Here is a 25429-nt window from a genome sequence, read left to right as displayed (position 1 = left end):
AATACTCAGCCAACAATAAGTGAAGTGCAGTGACATTTATCTCACATTTATTAAGAGATTAGCATAGAACAAAATGGTGGGGGTGATGATTAAATGCTTTAAATTGCAAAACAGACTGTTCAGGATGGTTTATGATACAGGTGCCAACTAGGGATGAAAATTGTAAGTAATTTCCATAATCAAACCACAGCCAACTAAATGATCATTAACTGATTAATCATTAAAAGCTCAAAATATATAAAATAATGCTTTATCTTAATGAAAGCTTTATTTAAACAATTGACATGGGCTATTTTCACAACATAACCAGAGTAAATTAGGTATTTGAATCCTAAATTAAATAAAAAGAAATCATTCTGTCACTCAAAACTGCTGCTCCCGCTCTGCCTGTCATTCTTCAACAAATAGCCAAACAAAATTCAAAAGATTAAACATAATAATTCTGCTCAACTAACACGTTTTCTTGAGGACAATATAATGAGACTAATCCAATTCTAGTCTCAGCAAAAAGGGCTGTAGCCAGATGCCTATGTATAAGGAGAAAAAACAATCTCCTGGCAACAGACTGAACTATTACTGTTTTTTATTTAAGAATATGCACTGAGGGGTCAGAGGTGAGCCAGAAGTACAGTCTGCTCACTGTAACTCCTTGTTGATGAAGATTTGGTGGAATACTTTTTCAGGTGATCATATTATAGTGGTAAAAGAAGAAGTAGTGACAGGGAACTGGTTAGATGAGAAGGTACTGGGACTTATTGCACTTAGGTGAACTTGCAAACTTGTCTGTTAAAATATTTTTTATCGATCTCATTCTTAATTAATCAATCACCAATTAGTAATGAACAACCCTAGTGCTAACATGTTTTGCAGAATATTTGCCATGGTATTATGTTTTAACTGATCCAAAATAGGGCTTAAATGATTGACAGAAAATGAATTAATTTATTAATCGTGATCATTTTTTGAGCAAATTGCCAAACATTACCTAGTTCCAGCTTTTCAAATGTCAGAATCCTTTTCTTTGTTTTATGTAATAGTAAACTGAAAATATTGGGGTTTTGGACTGTTGGCTGGGCAAAACAAGCTGTTATCTTGGATTTGGGAAATTGTGATCTGCATTTTCACTATTTTCTTATTTTACATTTTAAAGACAAAAATAACTAACCGACTAATCCATAAAATAATCGGCAGATTAATCGAGTATGAAAGTAATCGTTAGTTGCAACAACAACAACACAGAAACATACATTGCATACATCTTACATTGCATCGAAGCTTCAAAAGTAGAGTACAGTACTAAAAGCTGAAAATAGCAAGACCTTTAAAAATGAAAAACCTCTCTAGCCACCTGTACAACCACACATTGCTATTGTACAATTTGGTTGAGGGTGAAGACTGTCACTGTTTGGCACAACATAATGGGTCAATGCAGTTATCACCTGCTGAGAGGCCCGCTGTCGAAATGCATATGATCGCAGCTCACTACCTTAGTACAGCTGAAGTGTGATATACCAGGCCTGTGGTAAAAAGGGCCTTTTTGACACTGATCTAAATAGCCATTACACCCCCACACCACATTAGCAGCGCTGGATTTCAGACACTTGAGGTTGAGCAGGAAAAATAAAAATTGTGACTTTAGTGGTTACATCTGTACCACATACAAACAACGCCTCAAAATTGTTACTGCAGCTGTCTAGTGGATATGGCACCAGCTATTGCAGCAGGCCTGGAGGCCTATAGGAACAGCAGTGCAGCTAGTTCAGCAGCCAGTCAGCCAGGCCACCAGCCAGCACAACAGCACACTGCAGGAGGGAAACATGGAAACACGAAGTTGCTCTAGGTACTCCACATGGCTCCCCGCCTGCCTGAATGACTAGATGAAACATTCAGCAGAGGCCTTATCAGGAAAAGGTAAACATACACGCATACATACACTTTCCCACCCACAATCCCCTGCCATGAATAGGATACCCCACAAGATGACAGGTTCACATGCACGTGCAGATTGCAAATTAACACAAAAACATGCACACACACTTACAAACACACGCCTCACATCGTCTTCACCTAACCTATTTACAGACACGGGGCTGTAGATATCAAAGCGCTGTGCTCTCTTTGGGGAATTCCTCCTTTCTCATGTTTTAAGGGGAAAATAGATGAAAACGAATCTTGTTCTCTCTGCACCTCCCCTGTGTGTGTGTGTGTGTGTGTGTGTGTGTGTGTGTGTGTGTTTCCTCTGCCTTGTTAATGTGCTAAAATGTAAATTGGTCCTGCTGCTCAACAATGTGTCTAAGGCTTTTTCATGCAGTGGAAGCTGCAGGTTTATTAACAAACCCGCACTCTGATTCCACCTCTCTGTCTGTCTGATCTCCTTGCTGCCTCCTTCAACCCCACACTACTATTCTACTACATCAGTCCGCATCATTCTCATCTTTTCTATTAACATATGTAAAACACATTTGCTGAACTCCAACATTGCATTTAGGGTGCAACTGATAATTTTTTATTCAGATCTGCTGCAGCCTTTCTCCCATTAATCTCTGAATCAGTTCAGATGGTCTTCACACATCCAGACCAGCTGCATGTTGTTCCTCATTCCCAACACTCAGCAACATGTGGAAGTGGTGCCCTCTGAGCACCCTTCCCCTGACCCTTCAAATATAAATAAATACCATTTTCATGGCATTTTTACTTTTTTAATTTTATGCATCGGTGGTGGGTGAATGAATGAATACATTATGTACAGGGAATGACAGCAGACACAATAAAGAAAAGGACTGGAAGTTTTTCCAGTGGTAGTCAAGTAAGTACCCATGCTCACACTCACAGCTTCACAATGACATATTTTACAATTTGCCCTGTTGCAACCAGTGTTTCCCAAGCTGCTCTAAAGCCAGGGGTCGCTCTTTGATTTGGAAAAACCCTCATCACAGAGCTACAGTCCATTGTGTTGCTGGCCTGTTAAAAATGTCCACTCGACATGATTTAGATACCCCACAGCCCCTCTGGACCCCCATCAGCAGAGCCTAAAGTGAGTGATGGATTCGCTACTTCTGTGGAGTGGAAGGAAAGAGAGGAGGATTCTGGTGCATAAAAATAGAGCCGGAGACTGCCGGAGCAGAAGACTGAGGCTTAATGAGGGATGCAATCATCAATTATTCAAAACACATAATCATGGTGTCGCACAATGCTGTTGCATAAACACACATGTGCACACACGCAGAGACAAACGCACACACACAGACGATTTTCAACTGTGCCTCTAAAGGCAGACACACAGAGACAGATAGATGGATGAGAGGGAAATAAAGATACACATACAGGACTAGTGTTGCTTCACTGTGTGTCTGCATCATTTTCTACTGACACAATAAACACAACAAAAAAACATACAGACAGTAGAGGGGTACATATTACATAATCCAGGAGCCACCCTCGGATATATACACACAGGTGTTTGCAAACACATATGGACATTGGAATTTTTATCCATCCATCATCTATACCAACTTATCTGGTGCAGTGTCACAGGGGGCTGGAGCCTATCACAGCTCACACAGGGCGAGGTGGGGAGCACATTCGACAGGTTGTTAGTCTGTCACAGGGATAACAAAAAATAAGAACAACCATTCACACTAACATTCACACCTACTGGCAATTTGGAGTTTTCTCCTTCCACTAATCTGCATGTCTTTGGACGTGGCAGCATTAATAGGGCAGTTAACTTAACATCTGTCAAAAAAATATGCACATTTAAGAGTTGTTATTTCTATAAGTTGACTTACAACAACATGTACACACGCATCGATCTCATTTGCACTTCTTGTCTCCATTTTATGTAGGAAGATGATCTCTTAATCCCGCCTACAAAGTCGGATTGGTAAAATTGGTCGACTGTTTCACCATCTGGCTTAAATAGCTATCAATGGGATTCAGAGGTCTGAAACCAAGTTGGGGACATCATAGAAACTCCACACAGAAAGGCCCCAGCCAGCTGGTGGATTCAAACCTAAGATGACTGTGATGCGACACTGCTAAGTATAGCACCACCGATTCTAGGGATTCAGTGCCACAGCAACCTGGCCTCATGTTATCTTACATAAAAATTAGAAAAAGAGATCACTGGTATCAGTTCTGTAATTGGCATTGGAATAGGTGTAGGTAGAGAAAATGTTTGATCAGTGCATCCCTAGCCCATTCACAAATTATTTCTCTACAGTCAGCTCACTAATAAAAGAGATAACACAAACATACACACATGAGGTATATTCACATCCCTATAAACACGTGGTGCTTCTTTCGAGTAGCTCATGGGAATGTTTAAGTTCTTCTTAAAGTTCTCCTCAGTTTCTGCACGCTTTAAAGTGGGAAAGGAAAGACAAGATAAAGAGAAGGGGGAGGACTGAATGGCAGAGGAATGAAGTAGGCAGTGACTAAAAGAAGCTAAGGATGCTTTAGGCTAAACCTTCAACAATAACAGCCTCGAACTTTTTCACTTGCAAGCCGCTGGCGAGCCCTGCCTGAGCAGCTTGCTGCCAGCAACTTGTACCAAGACACACATCTGGAGAAGCCAACGGGCAAGCTTTATCATTGGCTCCAAACTCTGTCTGTCAGTCTGTCTGCGCTGCAGGGGGGAGGAACAGATTCTCCACCTTCATCCTCTGAGCCCAGTCAGAGTGCAGAGGGAATGTCTAGGTTCAACTCCTCTACTCTTGGGAGTACTCCTTCCAACCCTTGGGAGAAATCCCCATGAGGGTACAAGTACATCTTCTCCCCAGCCCTCCCCGTGCAGCCTCCTGCGACTAGCGGTCATCAGTCAGTCACAGTTCCTGCCTCCTGCCCGTGTGTCTAATCGCCCACGCATACTGTCACAGTCGCCTGCCCTTCCAGTTAAAACGCAGACAGCCAAACAAAATCAATCTTTACCGAGTGTCCGTGTTTAATAACGGCGTGTTGTTTCTTATGGACTCTGACAACATGATCAGCCCCCACACCACTCCACACACACATAACGCACACACACAGGAGAGTAACACCAATGTGTGGCACAGTAAGCCGGATTTTTAACACTTTCTCACACTAAACTTTATATTTATTTGTTGTACTACTTGGCTGTCCGATCCATCTTTTTTTTACAAAGACAAACACGCACACGCACGCACATACACACACACACACACCAAGCCCAGATGAAGACTGTACCTTCTGATGTCATCAACATACTCAGAGTGAATCACCATGGGATTGTCAGACTTGGGTCACAATTTGCATAATTTCCATTTGTGATTTCCAAATTCTTTGAAGTTTGCGCAAACATTTCCAGCCAAACACACACATACACACACCACGGCAATGTGCAAAAATCACATGCTGCATATGGAGGAGTCTGTGAAAGTTCCTGGAGGTGAAACTTTCTGCCAGCTCTTGAAATAGACCCTTTTAGCACCCAATGGTCGATTGGACTGCTGGTCTGTCTGAACTCTCACAGAGAGTAGAGGGGCTATTGGCACTCACTTCCCTGTGGGGCTTCGAGTCAATACAAACCTCTCAAAACTCAGAAAGGCTGTGTGCGTTTCTGAGCTTGTGTGGTTTGTATGTGTGTATTTGAGAAAGTGTGTGTGTGTGTGTGTGTGTGGGGTGTTCAAATTCAATAGTCATTTTTCCATCTGTAAGCAGGCTGTAAATGCACTTTGGTGTGGATACACACACACGGCATCAGTGTGATACATCCATGCTTGTGTGTGTGTGTGTGTGTGTGTGTGTGTGTGTGTGTGTGTGTGTGTGTATGTGTGTTTAGGTGGTACAGGTAATGATGGTGTGCTAAAGCAGAGTCCCATCCCATCAGGGCCCAGCCTCTCAGTGCCATCCATCATAGTGCAGCTGCTAATGATACCAATACATACACCAGCACAGAGAGGGCCAGGGGAGCAGGGGAGAGGTGTGTGGAAAACAAAAAGGAGGACAGGGATAGAGGAAGATAGGGAAGATAGTTTTGGGAAAAGTGAAGGAGGCAGCTGGGATTAAAACAGACAAAGAATAATAACATTTTTTGCTGTTACCATACTGTAGGTTAATGCCAATGCAGCTAATTTGAATTTGCATTTGAGAGAAAGAGGGGAGGAGGAGGAGGAGGAGGAGGGGAAAAGAAGAGGAAGCTGGTAGAGAAGAGGCAACCAGCATGAAGAGGAAAGGAAATGTGCTGTCACAGGCTGAGGAGTGAAAGACTATCTGTGTGACTGGAATAGGCAATCTGATTCTCCCAGCCCTCCTCCTCTCTCTCAAACACACACAAAGACACAAGCACACACACACACACACACACAGTACACACAACACTGCCCACTGCCAAACACAGAGAAGCTCATTGCATCTGTGTGGAATAATATTAAAGGCCAGTGGATGCTCCTCGTTCGACTTGACCTATTAGCGTCTCAGGAATAAGACACAAGTCTGCACTTCTAGAGATTGTGGGGTTTTTTTCAGAGATGGCTTTGTGGCTAATTCTAATTCCTCTCTGTGAGATGGATGGGATTTAAACAGAAACATCAATGGGAAGTATTTATATTTTAAACATTTTTGCTAAAGACTCTAGCAACACACTGGCAACATACTGTCAGTACTAAATTGTGCTTTTTTTTTAATGTCTCACTGATATTATGTGGTTAAACATGTGAGAATTTTGGTCAACATTCATAAACGTCTCATGAAATGTCATCAGGGTTCCCACTCTTTCTAGAGATCATTTTCCAGGACTTTTCCAGGACATTTTCAATGATCTAGCTGGTATGACAGACAGGGATCGCACCATACACTAATGTGTTCCTCTCTGTGGAAATCTGATTTAAAAGACGTGCAGTCTATAGGTAGAGGACAAGTGTTATAGAAACATGTCAGTATACGGGCATTACCTTTAGATGTTTTAATGTCACTACTTTTACTACTATCTACTCTTACTGTTGTTGTTTTTTTATTTCTTGACTTGTTTTAATGCTCTGTTTTAATTATTGTTAGATTTTTTATTTGTTATTGTATTCCTTCGTATTTTATTTTGTTTCTTTTGAAAAGCCCTTTGTGCTCTATGCTTGGCAAGTGCTATGTAAATAAAATGTATCATTATCATCATTATTAATTTATAACCTGAATCTCTTTTTTCTTGTGAATTATATTAACCATTGCTGCCTGAACACCAATAACTGAATAGCTTTAAAAGAAGCTTAGCAACGTTTATCTATAAAGCTAATATAAACTACCCCAGTTATCAGCCAGCAGTGACTAATATTTACATTTGAAGGATAATGTAACTGACATTATTCTGAGTTTCTCCACTTAAGTTGTAATGTCATCCAACATGCATGTGCTGCCATGTGACGTGACTTGGGGGTTTGTTGACAGCGTTTCCACAACATAACCGAGAGCAGCCTATTCAAAGTACTCTAGTTCACAAACTACCATTTGAACGTTATGATCCTGAACATAACTTAGCTCTTTCAGATGGCAATGTTATCCGTTTTGGAGAGCTCTGATAGACAGCCTAGTAGTTCATTCTCAGCTAAGGGAAAATAGGAGGATGCTGAAATAATTTTCCAGGACAACACACGATTTTCCAGGACATTTGACTTTTTCTCTCATTTTCGACGTGTTTTCCATGACTGGAAAATTGGTCAGCTGTTTTCCAGGTTTTCCAGGACATGTGGGAACCCTGGTCATGTTCAATTCCTGTAACAGAGTTACTGAACAAGAGATAAAAAGGATTCACATAAAAATCAACAGTTAATAAAAACACATTTTAGAACTTCAAGCATTCTTAAAGAGCTCTTCAAAGCACCATACATGTTCTCTATAAAACATTTGACCATGTTGCTTGAAAGAATATTTAAAGGGTTCTTTATGGCCCCAAAACTTAGTGTTAGATGAGCCATTAATCTGTGCCACATAGAAACCCCTTTTCTGAGATTATACCTGCTCTCTAATTAAAGAATAGTGTCAACAGACTGCCCAAAATAGGAACTAAAATGACACCAATAACAGCACAAAACTGAGAGTTTACTTTTGCCAAATTCATCTTTTGATGCTAAATCAGTATTTTCCAGACTACCTTTAGCTCATTCAGAATTCAGCTAGATCTGTTGAAAGAGCAACTGAGACAGAAAAGGCTGGAGCACTTCTTTTATTCTTCTCATCTTATTCCCAAGACACATCATCCTCTTCACTTCCTGGAGCGAGATGAAGGCCAGCGGGGCTGTGAAATTAGCCTATCAGATGCCTTCACCATCTAAAGGAGAACTCTGAATATGCTAATAGACAGGAGATTAAGATATGTAGCTGAGGGCCACATGCACACACATTTACATGCACACACACATGCACACACACACGCAGACTAAATCCTTTTATTCTATGATTATTGAAGACAAAATTATAATGGTATATCTCAAGAGCAGAGAGAGTTTTGGAGAATGTTAGTGTCTTTGATGAGGATACAGGTAATGAAGAGGGTTATTTCTTATGTGGGGTTGAACAAAAAAGACAGATGAAAGAAAGAGAGATTAAAAGGTGTGTGCGTATGTATAATGATATACAGAGAACCTAGAGAGAGACGCACTAGATTACACAGGACTCTATCTGCTGCAGGCAGAGGACACAGGTGAGGAAATCCCTCCCTTCCTTCTTCCTCCTGCATCTTCCCTCCATCTTTCCCTCAGCCCTACTCCCTTGTTACCATGGCGTGACACAAACAGGTGCAGCCCCCCTGACCCCACACCACCAGCCCCCCTAATCTCCCCTTCCTCAATCTCGTTTAACAATCTACCCATGAAAAATAGCATTCCTCCCTTCCCTTTGTCTCTTCTCCTCTGTGTTTCTCTCTCTGTCTGATTGCTCATCTTTCTTCATTGCTCTGCCTGCCTCTCTCCCAGGGCTTGCCATCTGTACAGTAACAGGTGCGCTGTGTATGTGACTGATGTGTTTGTTACCTGTAGCGCTGCCTGCAGCCACAGCCAGCATGGAGAATAGCTGCCTCTGCCTATCTGCCTCCTGACCTACTAGCTACCACTTTGCTCTCTTTGTCCTCTCCTTTTCCTCTGTGTCTCCTTCAGATGGCGACAGGATGAGGAAAGGAGCAGGAGATGAGCGGTGTAATGAGTTGGGGAGGCAGCAGCAAGCTGTTATGTATTTGTATGTGTTTGTGTACGTTTGTACCAGCCGTGCTGTGGTGGTGTGTTCACTGTGGTGGAGTTTGGGTAATTAGTCCCACCAGTCTATGAGTGTGCGTGTACGTATGAGCTTATTTGGGTGTGTATGTGTGTGTGTGGTCTGCCAGCTCATCTCATTAGTCTCACAGGTGAATGATTAAACGCTCTGCAACACCTGGAAGTGCTCCTCCTATCCTCCATCCCTCCCATCTCTGCTATTGTCTTAATTTACAGCTATACCCCTGAGAACTCCCGTGGCCCAGTCACAACACACTCCACAGGATGGCTACACACATCTTACGACACACACATTATCACAGCCATACCTCACTCTAGAGCCTTTTTCAGACATAGAGTCTGTAACATTTCTGGGTCCATCTATCTATTAAAGTAATGGCTTTTGGGCTTTCAAACCTAAGTCTCCATTATGTAAATGGTTCATAATGACTCATCACAGGGTTGGTGGTTCAACCCCTGGCCCCTCTGTGTGTGTGTGTGTGTGTGTGAATGAGAGGCAAATTGTAAAGGACTTTGTCCATTCCATTAGAAGACTGTTTGGATATTTGGTATCTGGTAAGTGAGAGAGCAGTGATGCCTTCATATCAAAATAGGGATATGAAGGAAGGGTGTTCTCAGTTCTTTTACAGGCTGCATCACTGATGGATTTTAAATTTATTTTGCAGTTGAAGCTTTAATTAATGCCTATGGTGCCTACAGTTTTCAATATAGGGTCCTCTAATAAATGTTCTCATCAATTTCACCGTTTATTAGATAAAATAAAGAATGCTGCCTATTTTATACAGTCCAACAACACCCAACAGGTTGTGATTGTGATTTAACTCCTATTTGCTCACATGTTGTATGTGAAGGAGTTTACTATTCCTACTGTAAGCAGCAAGGAGACAGATTGTCTGAAAATTATTGTGGTCTTCAAAGTATTATCTTTTTCCTCTTTTGCCCTGAATTGCAGAGGGGGAAATAATTAGTTTTTACATAGTGATGACATGAGAAAAATCTCCTTACAACTTAAAATTGGCTCATCCACAGTAGTTTCTTGCTTTATTAACCTTGTGCAGCTGTAGCCTTTACATTAATGTGACAGAATTCAATTCAGACTTAAGGATGTTGGGGGTGTATCAGAAATGTTACTAGGTGAAACTAAGTAAGATTACTGTTGTAATTTTTATGGAAGTGACTTGGGGGCTTATTGAAAAATTAGACCAACTTGTAAAACAATATTTACATGATAAAGTGCATGGCCAAAATAGGCTTTTAACACTCTGATAGGAAGGAATGGTTGAAAGAGATGAGAGGGAAGAAGGACCAGGAAGGAATCCACCGGGCTGCTGATGGAGATGGGGGTACTGAGGGATGGGTACTGGATCATATTGCCAGACTTAGAGCCAGCTGCAGCACCAGTCACCCAAACATATAATGAATCATACACCTATAGTCACAGTAGGAGGCAGTATGTTGTACAGATAACCATACAGGCAGCCACAGCAGTGGGCAGACAGTCATATGGCCAGTTGTATGGGTCTGCTGTGATATTATTATTACGTGAGTGCCCCTGAGGGCTGAGATGTGATGGATGTCAGCGGTTTAGGTAATAAATTGCAGAGGTCAATCCACTCTGGTGAAGTGGTCCACTCTCGGCCACCTGATAGACAATACAGGCTTCAAATATTCCCTTCGGCACACATTTCCATTCATTCCTCTGGCCTCCGTTTATCAGACTGGGGATCATTAAGTTGTTCTCTCAAGAGAGTTCTGGTCCAAGGCAGCGTGAGGGGATCACAGTAAGAACTCATTTGGGGGGGAGGGATTTACAGCAAAGGCCAAGTTAAGAGTCTGTTTTCTCCAGGCGAGCGGAGAGTCTCCAGGGAGGGGGCAGAGAGAGAGAGAGAGCGGGAGAGGTGAGACAGTGGACTCATCGCCAGCTCTAAAACCCATTAGACATCCACACAAATGCATGAGGGCACATGCACACACCAGGTGGCAGGGTGCAGGCGAGGGCTGGGTGAGGTGAGCTGGGCAGATCACAGCAGCAGGTAGTATGACTAATAACAGCAGAACTTACTGAGGCACACCAGGCAATCACAACCATTTCTCACCTCACTTCTCTCTCTCACTTCCTGCTGCTCCTTCTTTATTCCTCCCTATGTCATTCACATCTTTCCCTACTTCTTTCTCTTTCTGGATGGCTCCATTTAAAACACATGTCTCAAGTTGTACCTTTTTCTTCCAACCTAACTTTTTATGTCTTATCATGTCTTTTGCCCAGAAGGACACAGGCTATTCATAATGGCTGCTGTAGCACTTTGCTGCTTTATGACATGAAACAGTTGCTTAACGCACGCACTCATTATAGGAATGCTCTATGCTGAAGAGAACAGAGCTGCCATGCCTGGTCTGTCTACTTACATTCATAACATCACATGGGAAAATATGGGAAGGGAGGATAAATGAAGAACAGATAAGAAGTATCTGTTTTACAGTACAGCTGCTTAAACCAGCTGCAACATAAGACTGAAACAATGTGAAGCTGCAAAGTGCAGGAAAAAAAGCATGTGTGCTATTTGAAATCATATACACACACACACACCAAATATGGTGGTCCAGTCATCCACATCAACTTCAAAATAAGCCCCCCACAAATATTTCTGTCAGCTCCAGCCATGGCTATTATGGGTGTGTGTGATTGAAACCATCAAATCAGTTCACAGTTATTTAATCTTGCAGCTCTTACATCTTGCCTATTCCATTAATCCAGCTTTATGTGCGCACACGCACGCGCCCACACAGAGACAGCGTGCCCCCATGGTTGAATTGGTGGTCTTTTTAACACCCTCGTTCCCAAAAATTACTTATTATACTCATCAGCCCTCAGATTCCTCTTAAAAGAGAGAGGAGTCATTATCTGAAAGCATATCCAGCTAATTGAAGGTTGCCTATCTCAATGCTCAGATATAGAATGGGTGGGAGGGTATGTAAGTGTGTTAGTGTGTGTATGTGAGAGAGAGAGAGCGCAAAAAAGAGGGAGAGATAGGTCATGGCCTAAGGGTAAGGGGGCCATTAAAAGCACTTTAATAATGAAAAAAATGATTTACCCTTCAGTTATATGTCCTCTTCATCATTTCCGTCTGTGTGTGTGTGTGTGCGTGTGTGTGTGTGTGTGTGTGTGTGTGTGTGCGTGCGCGTGTGTGTCAGCAGCCCAGTAAGTAGAGTGTGTCAGAATAGTAGTTGCTCAGTGGAACTCGATCAAGGAGCACAAATGACCAGGAGGGAGAGCAGGTGATTGAATCCTCCATTTGTGCTTAAAGAGGACCCCTGACTGAGAGGCTGACACACACACACACACACACACACACACACACACACACACACAGAAGATTGCTGGATCCTTGAATCTGCTGAATGCACTTTCAATCAATATTTATTGGTAATACCTATCTGTTAAATTTGGCATTAACCAAGTCCAGTGCCTGGTTCGTACGCTAAAGATACTTGAAGCAACATTGTTTATGTTAACACTGACTAATATGACTTCGGTTGACAGTCCTACCAACACCCAATTCTGCAGTTCTGCACATATTTCAGCAAATTTCGGCTCAATGATTTGATAGTCGAAACACACCAAAACTTTGTCAGTTCATATAAACCAACACTTCCAGCTTACACAAGCTAGTTCTTCACTATGTGATCAGTGTGAAATGGTGGCAAGCCAAAGGAAACAAGCGGCTAGAGAGAAAAAACTAATAGTAAGCCAAAGACACCCACTTATTCTCAGCAGTTAGTGGGTCACCCCAAGAACAAAACACCAGTAAATATTGGACTTGCATTGAGCAGGTGGAGAGAAGGAGGATTCTAATGGGATGATCGTGTTGCTCTGTTTCTGCTGGATAAGTAGGCAATTGTTTGCTAACAGCCACAGGCTTAACCATAAGAATGTGATAAGCTGATATACTATCAAAGCTCCTTACTGTGAGGTCTGTTTGGGGGTCTTCTACCCACTAGTAGTCAAACTTTGCTTAATGCAGCTTTAAGCTACTTTAGGCTTTCAAAAATGAATGGTACAGCTGTATCTTATTTTCCGTAAATGCTTGTCTAATAAATACATCCTTACTAGCGCTAAAGCTCCACTTTTACAGCTCAATCTAAAGCACAAAGCCATACTAACTAACTCTGGGCTGATTTGAGCTGAAAATTCTCAGCAGCTAAGTGAGGACTGATTCATTTTATCTTTATTCCTAATGTGTATTTATGTGTCTGTGGGTCAAATCCTCTTACACAACTGCCAGTAAACAACATTTAAAAGTGGAAAAAATGTAAATACTGGCACTGGAGGGATATTATTATTATTATTATTATATATGCTGGGACATTAGGAAGGCATTGATTGTGTGTGTAAGAAGGCATTAACAACATTATATATAAATATATTAGTGAAACTATATATCTGTTTTTTGTATTTGTGAATACAACGGTACATAAAGAAATGTTTCCAGTCCAAAGCTACAGCAGTGAGTCATCATTTCAGTGATTAAGAACATACTACAACAGCTGGTCAGAGTACTGTAAATGTGCCTATTCTTAAAAAATGTGAGAGATACATTCCAACAGATGTTGACCGGTGGTACTGAGTTCATGAGTGAATCACAGCTTATGGATTCTGATTACCTTCATCTGTGGAGCTACACAGGAGTATTTTTCTTTGTGTGTAATTCTGTGTATTTGGATTTTCATGAAAACTGTAGAAATGTTGATCGAGGGGCAAGGAAGATCTGATTAATTGAATAGCAGCACTTCACTAAAGTGCGGTGGTGGTGGTAGGTGTGATATCTCACAAAAGTCTTCATAATTCTGAAGAATTCAAACTTAGCTTTCCTTTAGCAACAAGAGCACAAACTGTCCATTACTGGCCCAATCAAACCACTCAAACCAGCTCTTTTCTAGTTTAAATGGTGTATATCCACTCTGCAAACCTCCAAAACCTAGTGTAATGGAATGAAGGCAGCCCTACTGATGTGGCAAAAATTGGATGGGCTTAAAGTGTATGCCAGAATGTATGAGTATGCCTCATGTCCCATTTCAGGTGCCAGTGTGACAATGTGTGTATCTCAAGAAGTTAAATACAGTAGTTGGCAATGGGACATAATTTTGATAATCATTGCTGGTATAATATACTCTCTATTTAGTGCAACCTAGTTTTAAATGCATTAGGCCTGTTCATTCATAATCCCCCCGTAGGAGTCAAAGCGACTGACCTCTGCACAGCAGGTCCAAAATATGGCCTACAGAGACACTGACTGGAAATATGACAGACTGCATTCAATCTGCTTTCCTCCCCTCTTTAAATGCATTGCAGTGAGAAGGGCCCAAAGAGTGTGTGTGTACAGCGTGCACAGTGGGAGGTAGTGTGATGGGCAAATAGAGTAACAGTGTGCATCCAAGTTTTTACACGAGCTCAAGCAGGGACGTGCACAGACATTTTGGAGGGCAGATGCTCAAGCAAAAAAGGGGCACTCACCCCACCTACAAATTCTCTATTCCCACCGTGATGTTGCCACACCGCCATTCATAATGACACACAAGTCATGATGCGCCATGTGTAAATACTTTATTCCTTGAAGAAACCACAAATTTGACATGTTTTCATGAAATGCATTCATTTTTCAGTTGTTTAGACCAGTTCAGTCACATTAGACCAAAAGTTCCTTTCTAGGTTGAATTCACATTTCTGGAGATGGTGAAAGTTGGGTCACCGTATTTCCATGCATAATGATGCTGATGGTCATATATTGGAGGACAATCATTCATACAATAACAGTAAAGTTGCAACAAACTTTGTAGCATAGTAAACCTTGTTTCCATAGTTTTGTTGGTTGCCTATATATTATTTTCCTTAAATTATTTTCATTAAATTAAATAAATAATGAAATTATGAATTCAATTGCATTCATTTAGTCAAAACTACATTTAAATGCAATGAAGCATCAATTTAAAAATGTTAGTAAAACAATTGTCTTTTAAGCTGTTTAGCTACATGATGGTTTAAACTGAAAAATCCTCATAATAAATAATAAATAAGTAAGCTAACCTATTATTCAAATTTCCAGAGAGGAACATGGAAAATAGAGTTAAAAAACAAAACAAAACCAAAGCTTTTCACATTTCCTGTCCACTACAATCAGATTTAACCAAAACAATTACAGCCATGTTTCTGCTCTATCACACCGTATTTAACACAGCCACGGGCCTTTCTCTGTTGGAAATAAAAACAGCATGCTTCAGGAGCTACTTTTAGGAGACCTGTAAAAAAAGAAAATGACGCAGGCAGTTGCTCCCTGGGGTTTTTGGATGAGGATGCAGTGACGACTGATGATGCTTTTCACTGTATAAACTTCAAGTTATAGCCGACCAGTTTGGTGTGTACAAAACCAAAATAAGTTTGTGTACTTCTGCAAGAGCCTGGTGCTGGTGGCATATGATTGAATTTAAGTATCCACAGATAACGCGTGCGTAATTGCACATCGCTTTGAAAATGCGCACCACTTCAATCAAGATAGAATGACATACCGGTACTGCTGCCTTCAGATGGCTGTAGACATGTAATTCCAAATATGATTGCACAGACTATTAACCACGTAATGCATATTCATTTGTTTCAGTTGCCTGTCAAAGGACTTAAGTAGCCTACCTGAGTTCACTCATTTTCATTGACAATGCTGTTTTTCGCCAGACTAGCTTGCTTGTTGTTAAGCTTAATAGAGCTCAACAGTGAGGTTGTGAAAGTGAAAATCCCATTCATATTCTGAACAGAGGATTTTGATTATTAGCCATAATGTCATAACCATCCAAGGTAGACTTAACACAAGCAATGAGATGGTATATGCTCCTGTAGAAACAACAAGTCTGTATGAAATCAACTTTGTTTTAAGAAAAACATGTTTTATTTGAGATCTCATGGAGAAGTACTACACTACCCACAATCCTAAAGTGTTGTAGTGATATCTCTGATTGTTGAAGCTAGCTGTTACCATGGAAATGTTTCCCACACCCATGAACGCAAACCCGCAAACGACTAGTGAGCTTTTTTTTTTCAACTTTATTTACACACTTACAACTTACAACAGGTTAAGCTAGTGAGTTGCTTACACTGAACTCTATATTCATTTAAATTATGTTTACCACAGAGCAACCATGATTTTCCTTTCTGGCATGCTGAGTTTTTTTAAAGAATCACTACAACAATATAATAATGACAAAGGTTAAATTCAAGAAGAAGCGCGCTACTATCGTTAGGTTGGAAGTTGATGGAAAGGTATCATTTGCAGTGGTTTACGGGATGCGTAGTTTCTACACTCTTAAAATGTCACGATTCATCTCGTAGTTGGTTGGCTTGGTTCCAGGCTTGAAACTCTTTATATAAAGATTTTCTGAAACGTTAATGGGGTGAATGAATGGGTAATTCACTTCCGGAACCAGAGTCGTTAAAAAAGCGGGCGGTCACTGTTGAGCTCTATGGTGGGGTATTGCCTAAGTTAGGCCGGCTGTATTGAGATCTTTTAATAGTGCTTTAATTTCACAACAGTGACAAACAATGCCGAGGCTTAGGGCAAACACTATCGTTACCTGGCAGTCACCAATGAAGGCCGGTCAGGGAGACGTGGATCATGCTGCCCATTAGGGTGCTCGTTTTGCAGGTGTTAACTGTGGTGGCTGTGACAAGAGGGAGGGGCAGGGGCTCTTCTTATTATTATTCTGCTCGCATCACCCTTCCCTTCCATGCATGTAAGAGAAACTACGGTGGCCGTGAAACCCGTGAAAAACGCGAATGGCCCTATCTAGAGCCAGTGTTTGGTTTGTCCGTTCTGGGCTACTGTAGAAACATGGCAGGGCAACGTGACCTCCGTGGAAGGGGACCCGCTCCCATGTAGATAAAAATGGCGTATTCTAAGGTAATGAAAACACAACGATTCTTATTTTCAGGTGATTATACACTAATGAAAACATAGGTATAAATATTATGTTCCACTTCTGCCAATAGCTCCTCCTAAATGTACAATGTGTAAATGTACACTGGACCTTTAAGGCAGTTGGCTGTAAATGTCATAAATGTCTTGAAAAAAGGGCAATTATCTAGTAAGAGGTAGAGATGGGACGGTATAAAATTTTAGGGCATCCATCCATCCATCCATCCATTTTCTACCGCTTGGTCCCGTTAGGGGTCGCGGGTGACTGGAGCCTATCCCAGTGACTTTGGGCCTTAGGCAGGGTACACCCTGGACAGTGGCCAACTCGTCGCAGGGCTAACAAATTTTTTTTTTTTTTTTTTTTTTTTTTTTTTTATATATTTTGAAGTGAAAAATATATAGAGAGCCTGATTTAAAAAATACAGGAATTATTGTGTAAGAAAGAAAAGACTCACACAATGTTGCTATTTTTTAATTATTTATTTATCCTTTATTTATGCAGGGGGGCCTTAAGATTTATGATTACCTTATTTAAGATTGGTTGATTGTTTTTCACTAAAAAGGATACTACTTAAAAAGATGTGTATTCTATCTGTGATGCAATAAAAATATTAGTTTCTTAACAAAATGTAAGGTAAAGTGATTCCAGCATATTTTAGTGCCATTTTAAGTTTAAGCATAATTTGATGATTATCGGGATAATATCGTGAATCGCAATTCTTTTGGCCAGGATAATCGTGACATGAAATTTTCATATCGTCCATGCCTAGTCAGAGGCCAAAGGGCAGGTGCTTGAGTACCACCTGGGGTCTATCTGTGCACGTGCCTGTGCACAAGTGTGTGTGTTCATACAAGAGTGTTGACTACTCAGTGTGGAGGATAAATGGCCGAGGCTGAGCAGTGAAATGGCCACTCACTGAGCTCCTTCTCTGTTATGCCTCAGTTCATTGTCCTCTCATACATAAACATTTTGTCTATTAGTCTATTTGCAGAAGTATAAAGAAATGGCATAATTGAATCATTTTGTTTTGGATTAGTATTTATAATGCTATTTAGAAAATGTGCTCTACCCTAAAAGAGTTGTGTAAAAGACCAGTTACAGGTAGAGCACAGTAAGCAAAAATCTAAAAAACACTAGAGCCTTAGAGGTTTCCCACTGTTGCTTTAATGCTGCATGAAAAAACGAATCCCATTTTGATCATTTTTATGTTTCTACCTTAATTGAAACTTAACTTGGTTTATGGGTTGAGCAGATTTCATGACCCATAAAACCACATAAAACTCCATTCTGTGATCACAAAAGTGCTTGGGTGCGACACTGAAGTGCTGAGAGCCATGAGCTGAAGCACACAAGTTTGTAAATGAGTGAAAATGCATGCAGAGGTGTATGTGTGTCATGCATGAGCGCATGTAAGCGTGACAGTGTAGGTCAGTGCCACGCACCAGATGCTCCAGGGAGGCAACTCGTGATGTGGTTCCGGCCCAGGGACAGCTCTTCTGTCCTGGACACAGGTGCCAGACTCAGCCCCTCTCCCTCCCTGTTTCATCTGCTTTAACAGATGTCTGGCACACAAGGCAGCACTACCATTGCCTACGAAGGTACTGAATCAGTACCTTGTCTTTCAAAATCAGACAGGGTCAGACAGGCTATGTCACTTCCACATGACTGAGAAGACTGTTGCAAAGCTCCTTCCATGCAATAAGTTACCATACTGTGAAACATCACTGTGAATTTAGGTGCAGTGAAGACAAAAGCTAATGATGGATATTGAATTGTGGCTAATCTTTAGAAACAGAGAAAGTAAAGGAGAGACAAAGGGGAGAATCACGGGACGGTTAAAAATTCATTTGTGAGCAGCCACTGAAAAGCTCAGATGGAGAGAAAGCAAGAGAGAGACAAAGAGAGAAAGAAAGAAGGGAAGAAATATAAAGAGGAAATCCTCTAAGGAAAACATCTTTCCATTCCCATCTCTATTTCTTTCTCTAACTTTGTTGCAGTCTCACAGTGAGTGTGGAAGTCAGTGGAGCCGTTCCACAGGGAAGTGTAGCTAACAAACCCCCCAGCAAAACTGAGAGCCCACTCCCTTTCTCCCTGCATGCATTCATTATCTATTGTATTCCTTGAATAATGAATATGATACAAAACCAGGCATCTCTGCTCTTTTGTACATGGCTGGATGAAAGGCAGAGAACACAAATTAACATGTAATTTATGATGATTTCTCTCCAGCACCTAAAATGTCACAAGGAGCATGTAATACTGCTGGGGTCTGCTGAGGCTCGACAAAGGGAACCATGCATCACTGGAGTGTGTGTGTGTGTATATGTGAGGTTTAAGGAGTGAGGTGGTCAGGGATCTTGACTTCTGGGGAAATGAGAATGTAAGGCGTTGAATTAATTGAAGTGTTAATGTGCTGTGACTCCAGTGTGGTGCATGCCTCTGTAAGTATGTGTGTGTGTGTGTGTGTGTGTGTCTTTACCTCCTGCAAATGCCTGCTCTAAAGTGCTTTTGTTTGCTGTGAAAACTCATTAACAAAGTGAACACCTTTGCGATTTCAGCCCAAAGTGGCACTCACTGGAGAAAGAAAAAAGCAGGAGGACCAGACGTGTACAGCAGGATGTAAAAGAAAATGGAAGAAAATGTGATAAAGATGATGTGAAATACCAATGGGGATGTGAATGTGAGCAGAAAAAAAGAGGAGGCACTCAAGAGTCTCAGTTCCATATTCAACATCTCATCTGAAACAAGAGGAACCCTGAAGCAATGCTACAGGCACATAGAGATGGAGGAAGAGAAGGGGAAATAGCGATGCTGAGAAAAACAGAGACAGTTGGAACAGGGCAGAGATGGAGAACCAAAGAGATTGAGAAAACACAGAAAGGACACTGTGAGGGTAAAGATGCGGAGCGCTGATAAAATACAAGCAAAGAATGAAAAAAATAAAGCAATTACAATAGTTCATTAATTTTCAGTCTGGTAGTGAAGAACTGCAGCTGGCCAGTTACTCTGTGATTTACTATAACTGTGAAATTATATTTGTGAGGTTTATGAAGACCATCATAAGGTCTTGTGGTCCATCTTGGACTTCAAATCCAACTTTTCTAATACCTGTTGTATGTTCTGAAATGCCCACACACTTATGATTATAAACACATAATTGTACACTTCCTGCTTAGTGATGCATATACATTACATAATTTACACCTAACTGGTAAGGTCCTCTCAAAGTAAACTGTAACTATACACAGCATCTTCCTTGTATTTATCTGCATATTCCATTTCAGAGTCAGAGTGCAGTCTAAAGCTGGGAAGTCTGGCTGCAAAGGCAGAGCATGCCAAGCCCCGCAGCAGTCTTTTTGTGGTCAAATATAAGGGCAGCGAAAAGTGTGTGCGCGTGCGTTGTTGTGTCCACAGATGCTAATCTGGTGGTGTGGACAGATTGCGAGTGTTTTAAGAAGATTACAGATTACAGATTGCAGAGGCAGATTAGCTGGCAGCTCGATCTGCACCTCTGGATGGACCGTCCTGCTCTCTCACAGCCCCTTCTGTGTGTGTGTGTGTGTGTGTGTGTGTGTGTGTGTGTGTGTGTGTGTGTGTGCGCGTGCATGTAACATGTTACCTGTTTGTATTCAAGAAGTAATCATGACTGGTGGAAATGAATGTTCTGTGCACATCCAGCGTCTTAAGGCTTGTGTGTGTCTGTGTGATGAATACTGATTTGCCAGGTATCACAAACACACATCACAATTCCCTTACAGTGAATAAAGGCCAGGAAATAGGGTACATATAAACACACATACTCCCAGTGGGCTGTAAACATATTCGCGATGCCAATTATATCTGAGAGAATGTCTCTAACACGACACACACACACACACAGGCACACACAGGATGTGGATCAATGGGAAGGGCAACCAGCCAAGAGCCAGTCAATTCTCCCTCTTCCCTTTCTCTGTAACAGTGGAACCCCTACTGAAAAAACACCAGTATTTAACATGTTACAACCTGTTTATAAATTTCACTGGGATTTCTTCTTTTCTGTTCTTTTATTAGTTTCCAATGCATAAGAATTCTACCTTTGACACAGGTGCACATTTAATAAGCATAGAGTGCTTTGCTGCATCTTTAGCTCATACTGAGGAGAAGATAACCCTGGTTCAATCATGAGTGAGAGTTGTGCTGAGACACCCCCAGTGCACTGGACTTAACTTACAGGTGAGGGGAGAAATGGTAGCATACAGAAGGCTTAAGGAGGGGGAAATGTGCACAGTTGTATAATTCCAGATGTACCCAAAAGGAGAATAACAATGGCTGCTGTTTGTGATACTGGACAGGAATGATTTTCCTGCAGAAGGGGAGGGCAGGTTTTCACAGCTCTGTGTAAAAGTGCATACTGCTGAGGGGAAAGTCAAACATGAATTGCATTTACACAGCAGTTCACCTTTGAACGGAAAAATGTCATTTTAGTTGTATCTGCATTTGGAATATTCACCCAGGAGCTGACCAAAATAGCACCTCAAAGAGGGGTTTCACTGATAAAAAATAATTGTAGCTGTGTCATTGACTTATCTACCTTACTGAACTGTCCATTAAAAAAACAAGCCAGTACAAAATGGACCCAAAAGCAAGTGAACCTGGGTCTGAAATGGCCCAGAGGAAAAGAAATCTGAATTTGGAGTTGTGTTGTTCTTGTCAAGTTAGGTATAAAGTGAGCAAAAAGGAAGTAATTCCCATCGGCTTCCAGGTCAAACAGGAAAAGAAAGTTATAAAGGTGGAGAACTTGGTGAATGTTAGTTATCGACATGCACAAGTTTAATTCCACTGCAGCTGCCTGCTCATTGTTTTCACCACAGCTGATTTAAAGAAATGCCACTGAGACACAGCCAACGTGGAGTCAAATAGGTAACTTAAATAGGCTGTCAATTTATTGTAGCATTGAATTGTATCCATAGCAACAAGTGTCACTGGGGTGCCTCAGCAAAGCAGGCAGCAATGCGAATGATAAGGTTACAGTACAACTCTATGGTGTAAACAGGTTATGGGAGGAACTCAACCAATGCATGTTATTTTAATGTCACAGTGCTTCGAGCCCAGTTGGGGTCAGGTCCTCTGGTTTTCAGGGGCTCTGGTATCCCAAAGGCCACTACACTTCAATGTGCTCAATAGCCACCCTTACTTTTAAAGTGCTATGATTCAAACCCAACACAGTTAAAGAAACGCCTTGAGCTTGATGTAAGTCTTTGCATGTGGTGCTTTATTTTTTATATACAAATACTGAGTAACAAGCTTACTTTTGCAAAAGCTGTTAAAAGCTTTAGGAAGTGGAGCAGTAAGCTCCAGACTCCAATGATGTCCTGATGTCAAGACTACACAGCCTAAAAGAACTCTTTTCTGTTTAAGATTTAGTCCAACATTCATTCAAACAGCATTGTCTACCGTTATACAGTGCAGAGACACAAGACCTACTATACTGCATTGGAAAAACATAAATTGCAAGAAGCAGGCTGGGTTGTGGAAAGTGACAGAGAATGGGCAAAGAAAAAGGGGAGGCTGAGTCTGTAGACGGAGCAGACGGAGATGAGAATTGAAAGAGGGAGAAAGAGAGCCTTCAACAGTGTTTTCTTTGAGTTTCCACACAATACAGGGTTTCTATGACGCCCGGGAGTCGCCTGCTGGGCCCAAACAGACAGAGGTCTGTTTGCCAGTGGTGAAAAAATTATTGAAATCCTTAACCTAGGTTAAAGCAGCAGCACAACATAAATTTAATGAATTAAAAATCAAATGTAATGCATTCAAATTTCAACTTTTACAGCTAAAAGTAAATAAGTAACAGCTGTAAACTGTACTTACAGTAATAAAAAGTAGACCTACTCATTATGAGGGATAGTCCCTTTCAGGCAGATACTGATTCATCAGTTGTAAGTGGTCTTATAGGTGCTTGTTTGGGTAGTAGTTTAACATGTGGCGATGCATCATATTTCATGATGTCAATGTATGTTTTAAATGTAAAATCTGAATCTGCTGAGGAACTACTAACAGCCATCCGAGAAACATGGTAGAGTAGGCTAATAAGTACAGGGCTTCCATCTGACATGCAGTACAATACCAAAACCTAACAAATCCTCACTGAGTAGGCTAGTGATTTTATTGTCCCACTTTAAACAATAGACAGGATACAACCCATTCCAATTCACACACAAACACACCTATAGGTTATAAAGCTGATGCAGGTTATGTGAGACAGAAGAGAGCGAGAGGAGAGAGAGAGGGGGTCTGCAGAGCACCACAGCTTCATGATTAATGCGGCTTTTAGCTGCAGCGGAGCCTGGGCCCCCCAAAGCAAACTGACCATTCAGCTCTGCTTCCGTCTGTCGCCCTCTCTCTTTCTCCATCAACCCGAAAGCACTGACTAAGAACCAGCAATAACCCACACACCAGGGACTGCATTTCTGCACTGACACTTCGACATCCGTGTAACCTCCACTGAACCGCGTTTCACTTCATTTCAATTCACTCGCATTGTGAGCCAACACTCCAAAGTGGACAAAACCCCACACATCACCCCACTGCGGGGGCGGAAAGCCTCCGTGCATAAAGGAGCATCAAATAAAGTAAATAAAGGGTGTGAGGCCATACACTTGTAAAAAGTAAAAGAAAAAACATTAGGCTGAGTGCAGTAAGGTCTCAAAAACACATTACTGAATAGGTAGCCTATACCAAAGACTCATTTAAGTCGGAGGAGATTTACAAAATAAGGTTACTAAGTCACCATCGAGTAGCAAAGACAGGCTACCCTAAGATTTGAGCAGACAAACACGCATACACCAAACAAGAATCACGTTAAAGTGCACGTTAAACAGCAAAGATATTTCTGAGGGGTAAAAGAGGAAAACTTGCGATGATATTATAGAAAGCATTTATGAGCAATCTGGTGCTGAGTCTCGGATGGAAGGGCGCCTAGGGAAACAGCTGCACACACCGGGGAGACACATGCCAAATGCAGCAAACCACTGTCTTTCCTCCCGCCTAACATCACACACAAACACACACTCAGCCCCTCACCACTATGCTTCAGTGAGGGGGGTCACTCCCCAACACCCGCCCAACACACACGCGCGCGCGCGCACACACACTAAAATCCCGATGCACTAGCAGCAGCAATAGATAATGCATTGCAGTGATAGGAGCAGAGCACACTGACTCTACAGGCTCCTCTAAGGTCCGAAAACACTAACTTATCACACACTGATCTGAAAGTACACACTTGGTGGACCCTGTGCACAGGACCGGGACCAAATTCGCCACTTGTGCTGCATCCGTTCAGACACTTTACATTGGCGCACTTACCTTTGCACTACAGCGAAAATGAGCACAGTTAGTTCCCATTTTGTGAAAAGGCTTTAGAATCCATTCATTCCCGTGTATCTCCTCCTGGTTTATTCAGACATCCACAGTGTGTTTAATCCAGTTTTCCATCCCGGGGAGAGCGCTTGCAAGCTTCGTTACATCTTTTTCCACAATCCCCACAAAACTATGCCAGGCTTCTTTCAGCGCGTTTTTTTCCCCTCCTTGCTCTTCTGCCCCCTCTCCTTTCCTCTCCCTCTCTCTCCCTCTCCGAGGTTGCCTGGTTACCTCTTTCTGTAGGCTGGTTCAGACCGCCGGCCGGCAGCCAATCACAAGGCTGAGTTACACTTAACCCCTCCACTGCTGAACTGTCCTGATTTCCAGCTTTCAAGGAGTGGGAGTGGAGGGGGGTGAGGAGGAGAAGAAGAAAAGCACTGGGTGATGGTGCAGGATTTGGAAAATGTATATTAACAAAATTATAATGAGCAAGAAAAGATGAAAGAAGAAAGAAAGAAGGAGGGGCTGATGGGTGAATTTAGGTTTGAAATAAAAAGTTATGGAAGAAATGCCATCAGCGCCAAAGTGTGTTAGTTGTAGTTTAGAGGCTCTTAAAGGATGACTGTACCGTCCAAAGTTCACCGTCATCAGACACTCACTGTTTTTCTAGTAATTCTGACAAAACATCAAGTCATGAATGCACGCAAGCAGTCGTCATGCTGTAGCTCAGTCATTCAGCATAGACTATTGATTGGTTAACCACCCGCAGGTAAGTCGTGCAGCCTGAATCGTGTGTGTATGTGTGTGTGTGTGTGAGTCATGGACTTGGCAAACTCACCATGGTGTCTAACCTTCTTACTCTGAGTGGGAGCACACTTACTGTAAGTTTTTGGAACTAAGAAAACTTTTTTTTTTAA

General features: G+C 41.6%; 1 protein-coding gene across 12 annotated transcripts in view; it reads right to left on the bottom strand.

The window, feature by feature from the left end:
• dab1a (DAB adaptor protein 1a) overlaps window positions 1-25429 on the bottom strand; it is a 190932-nt gene that overhangs the window by 52044 nt on the left and 113459 nt on the right. For 5 of the 12 annotated variants that reach the window (XM_044198270.1, XM_044198274.1, XM_044198272.1 and 2 more), the window contains exon 1: window positions 24519-24781. The exons of 2 other annotated variants lie outside the window; for them this stretch is intronic. The gene's annotated coding sequence lies outside the window, so the exon portion shown is untranslated. Of the gene's footprint in view, window positions 1-24518; window positions 24783-25429 lie in introns of those variants that run through there. 5 more of the 12 variants (XM_044198278.1, XM_044198273.1, XM_044198277.1 and 2 more) reach the window with 2 other exon arrangements.

The sequence above is a fragment of the Siniperca chuatsi genome, linkage group LG6 (genome assembly GCF_020085105.1).
Source record: "Siniperca chuatsi isolate FFG_IHB_CAS linkage group LG6, ASM2008510v1, whole genome shotgun sequence".
Classification (NCBI taxonomy): Eukaryota; Metazoa; Chordata; class Actinopteri; order Centrarchiformes; family Sinipercidae; genus Siniperca; species Siniperca chuatsi.
This window is presented reverse-complemented; position numbering and strand designations above follow the sequence as displayed.